This window comes from Alosa pseudoharengus, unplaced genomic scaffold (genome assembly GCF_046254945.1).
Source record: "Alosa pseudoharengus isolate Yale_2024_CS ecotype anadromous, Long Island Sound unplaced genomic scaffold, YU_APseudo_1.1 YU_APseudo_1.1_scf_8, whole genome shotgun sequence".
Taxonomy (NCBI): Eukaryota; Metazoa; Chordata; class Actinopteri; order Clupeiformes; family Clupeidae; genus Alosa; species Alosa pseudoharengus.
Window position 1 is genome coordinate 9,293,783 of NW_027468870.1, and position 5,034 is coordinate 9,298,816.

Sequence of the window (5,034 nt, forward strand, 5' to 3'; positions counted from 1 at the left end):
AAGTTTTAAGTTCACTCGACTAGTTTCCCAGTTATTGATTATTTTGACAAGATTAACTCTTAGTATATGAGTAGAACTGACCCCCAAACTCATTTTTTTCAAGAGTGGATTGAAATTACGTCTGACGTAATAAAGACGTGCAACTTCATTGGTTAGGTTCATATCAACATGGCAAATAACCTAATAACCTACACAAACCAACATAAACCAATAAAAAAAATCAGAAATCCCAATGAATGGTGAATTAACTAGTCTACGATCGATCGATTGTGGCAGTTAGTAGGGGTGTGACTTTCGAAACTGACGTCTCGAATCAGTGTCGAGGCTTCGAAGCACAAGTGTTTCGAAACGTGGTTCAAAACAGCCATATCATGTGACCACTGCTTCGAAACATCGTTCAAAATCCCCATATCATGTGACCAAAGTTAAGTGAACCTTCGGTACGTTTCACCGGTGTCGGCAGGCGTGCCAGCGCGTTCAATTAACAGTGTAGCTTTCTATTAAGCAATAACCATGATGGTGTAGTGGTTAGTGAGGGTGTTTTTTGCACGGTAGACCAGGCTGCTCAAATGTGGTTCGATCCCCGTTTGATTTGTAAGGTATTGTTTCAGATCGTAGGCCTATCTGTTTATGTTTTCTTACTTCACCATTAACCACACAGTTTCAACTAAATTCTCAAAAATCGAGAGTTTTTATAAGAAGAAAGTGATTTAGAGAACACATAGTTGCAGCAATAAGATTCTCTTTATTGTGACTTCATGTGGTCTCCCATCCAGTAATTGACCAAGGGTATGCTGCTTAGCTTTTCACAAAGACTGAACACAGGTAACACAGCGAGCCACGAACTTTAAAGACTACATTTCCAATACGAAGTATTTGACAGATTTGTTTCACCCTAAACAGCTCTAAGGTGTCGGAATTGTTTCAAAGCTTCGGAACAATTCGGCACAATTGCTTGGAACGTTTCAGTGTTTCATAAAGGCTCGCTTTGCCCATCCCTAGCAGTTAGTAAATTGATACACTTTGACATCGTAGGCCTAAGACTAATTGTTTGCAAGGACTGCTGCGCACCCGGATGTAGGCAGGCAAGCTGCAAGCAATCAATGAGATGATCCATCAATCATCATCAGACTGCTACTACACAAAGGTAAGAACGCGCCTAAATGGAGGTGTAGCCTACTTTGTTTATTTATTTGTGTAGCCTACCGTCTTCCAGCGGGCAGACCTCAGCTAAAGTGTAGGCTATGTAAGAGAGACCTTTTGCGGGCTAGCTGCATGTTTTATAGCGAGTTAACTAAAGTTTGTTGTCTGAGCTGTCAGCCAGCCAGCCAGCCTGTTGTTGCACTACTTTAGTGGAAACTGGACAGACAAACAGTATGGTTTAGCATTACCAAAGATCCTTTTATCAACCGTTTCTGGTGTGGCCTACTTTGGCCGCGCAGGTTAGACACCAAAGCAACGTTTCATAAGTTGGAAATAAAACACATGACACGCACAAACAGGCAGCGCACTTTTAAACATTTTATTAGTAGCATAAGGTGCCATAAGCTATATGGTTTGCATTAGCTGCTAGATGTAATGCAAAGTAACACTGCAGGGTAATTCTTCAACTATGATACTTTTCTTGTCCTTGGAAGAAATAAGAAAAACTAAAACATATTTAGGCTACTTTGGTTTTTGGTGGTGGAAATGGCATTGCCCTAAAAACACAGTTTATTTGCTTCATAGTAGGCCTACTAAAGAATCTAGTAGAAAAAAACATCATAATAACATAACATTTGGCAGGGACGCATTTTTTTTTAAAAATCTTAATGCTTTTAAATCTTAAATTTGTCTATGTATGTCATGTCATCTCCACCACACTTTGTCATTTCCAAGCACAACACATATTTTAAGTTAAACATGTAAAAATAATACAACATACAACATTTCTGGAAAATTAATAAATTGAATATTTTGGCTGATATGTGTAATATTTAATAAAATACATTTGGAACAGTAGATGTTATTTTTGCTTGAAAACACACGTTTTGTTGTGTTTTGGAAACATGTGATTGGGCAGTTGTGGCCTACTGGTTAGGGCTTCGGACTTGTAACCGGAGGGTTGCTGGTTCGAACCCCGACCGGTAGGAACGGCTGAAGTGCCCTTGAGCAAGGCACCTAACCCCTCACTGCTCCCCGAGCGTGGCTGTAGCAGGCAGCTCACTGCATTGGGATTAGTGTGTGCTTCACCTCAGTGTGTGTTCACTGTGTACTGAGTGTGTTTCACTAATTCACGGATTGGGATAAATGCAAAGACCAAATTTCCCTCACGGGATCAAAAGAGTATATATACTTACTTATACTGGAAATGACAGTTAGACTTTTGGAATAAAATGTCAAAAATATATATTATTCAAGTGAAATCTTTACAGCCACTATTAGGGCAAGTTTCTAGAAAGAGTAGATAATTAAACCATGCAAAAAGATTTTTACTGAAAGATGTTACATTTTCTGAAAATTACCAGGTCAAAGAGCGCCATAGTTGAAGAATAACCCTGCAATAGCATATGTCTTATATTAACGTCAATTCCAGTTTTGTTAACACGGATAGGAAGCCAAGTTGTAGCTCCGAACTTAATGACAATAGCCTAAGCATGATCAATGGCAACATCCGACTCTGATAGGCCTGCCTATACAGAAGAAGAAGAGACTGTCTGACTGACTTTTGTTCATAAAAGTGAAATAATACTGTTCATAATATTTTTCCCCTCAGGACCAGATGGCTGTGTGACATGTTTTCAGTTCTGTGCAAGGAACCACCATCACACCATGGTAAGTGATAACTTATTTGTCCTCCATTTACTAGTGTCACAATGTAGCCAACGTGTAGCCTATATTATTATAAGTTATAGGGATATTTTGTAAGCATTTATTTATGAGAATGAGAATCGCCTAGCCTAATGTTATCCCTTTGCATCTCTCCACAGGGATACACAAAGGCTAGGGTTGAGTGATGTTTTTGTATCAAAGAAGGGGTGACACCTTAGACTTATTTTATGTGGCATTTTCAAAATGTGTTGGCTATGCAGGTCATGTGACGCCTCTTCCGAGACACAGGCTCAGTTACTTAGTTAAATCACAGTCAGTTTTCAAGGGTCAGCCCATTACCATGCATACACCACTCATGCATTTGCTCATTCCAGTCTATTAATGCACTGAACATTCATCTCTCACGATTTCATAGAAAGACAGAGCAGGAGGTTGCATATCAGGAGCGTGAAGGAGTTAATCTTGTATTTACATGTCACCTGTACTATAGTCTTATTTAATATATGCATAGGATTAATATTCTATTAATCTATTAATAATATGCTGATTTGTGTCTTCCACTTTGGCCATAATCCCTCTGTCTTTCTAGGAAGACGTCAATGTCAACAGCAGAAGGAAAATTACTCTGCAGGCCCTTCCCATCTTCCTGTGGGAAGATGGATTTTTTAAGACCTGGAATGTAAGTTTTTGATTAAATAGTGTGTCCTTTTTCACTCTCTTCTTTTTTTACTTTGTCTTCTCTATATATCTCTATTTCTATTCAGCCCTCTCTGATACTACCTTGCAGCCAAAAGACAACAACCACAACCATCTTCCTAGCCACCAGAATAGCAAATAAATCATACTACAGTAATTCACCAAGAATGTCATATTTGGGAATTTTACATTAACTTTTCATTCACTGGTATTTCATATTATATTAAATACACACGTAGTGTTTTTCATTGACTACTCTACTCATTAACTAATTACTGTCATGTTCTTCAGGCAGAAGAAATTGACCTGCCAGACTTCTCAGCTATTCTCACTGTCTCGGGTGATACAGACTCCCTTGTGAAGTTTGGTCCTGCTATCCATTCTATAGTTCTTGACGGAGATATTGTTGTGTGTGATATAGCAGAGTTGACAGAGACATAATTTGGCTATTTGGCTTAATTTATGCACTTCATCTCGATTATCCAAAGCAATTGTCCTACACATTTAATTTCATTCAAAAAAATATAATGGGTTTGGAAGACCTGAAGCGGTTACCTCCTAGACTGCTGCTTAGCCTTAAAAATAAATTGCTGATGATGGATGAGTAAGCATTCTGTTTTCCAAATGTCATGGTTGATATTGCCAGCATGTTAATACTCAAGCAAGCAATGGAGCTTTTTCGCTTTTATTTATGTTGGCCTATTATTTTGTTATTTGAGTATTATTACCTTTGTTGAAGTGGTAAAAGTTTGTTATTTCTTTGATGTTCTGTATTAACCGCATTGCTGGGGATGTTGTTCTGTTAGAATTCTAATGGAATTCTTAAATAAATGGAATCTGCATTGAAATTGTCTTTTGAGTAGTTTTTTATTTGAATCATACAAATAAAATATTTTTGATTTTGAGGTAAATAGTAAACCTAAACAGTCAAAAAATGTGTTTCAATAGAGTGAAGTCGACTTAAAAATATAAGAGACTGAAGTGACAATGTTTAGGTTTGAGAAACTGAATGAGTCATGGTGATAACATGAATATATTATTAGGAGTGATAACTTAAAAAAATCAACTCCATTTCCAGTGTCAATTTTGTTAGTTTTAACAATGGTTTCAAAATTATCAGGTTCATTGAACTTATCAACAATTTAAGTAGCGATTACTTAAAATGTTTGTTTGTCAAATTATTATGTTTCAGTTCATCAACTTCCTAAAAAAATGAGTGTGAATAACTTCTAGTTTAGAGTAGTAATTACTTAAAATGTTTGTTTGTTGAAATTATTTGTTTTAATGTTGTTCATTTTCTCAAAGATTTGGAGTCTTAAGAGCTTGTCTGACTAATGTAACAATAACTTAAAATATCTATTTCTCACATTATTCTTTTTAATTTTATCCTTGTCCTTAAAGATTTTGAGCATTAAAAAAAGTCTCATTTTAAGTAGAAATTACTTAAAATATTTTTTAACATAGCTAAATATTTTGAGGTAATCAGTTTCATCAAATATTTTGAGTTCATTGAACCTGTTGGGGTTT

At 36.5% G+C, this 5,034-nt stretch overlaps 1 long non-coding RNA gene across 2 annotated transcripts; it reads left to right on the forward strand.

Moving 5' to 3' along the window:
- The first annotated feature begins 266 nt into the window (after positions 1–266).
- Positions 267–4,355, forward strand: LOC143112439 (uncharacterized). Of its 2 annotated transcripts, XR_012984745.1 has the most exons (4): positions 267–1,147; positions 2,756–2,814; positions 3,401–3,490; positions 3,799–4,355. It is a non-coding gene; the product is annotated as an uncharacterized LOC143112439 (long non-coding RNA). The 2 variants fall into 2 exon arrangements; XR_012984744.1 differs by lacking the exon at positions 267–1,147 and having other exon boundaries at positions 1,155–2,814.
- The last annotated feature ends 679 nt before the right edge of the window (positions 4,356–5,034 follow it).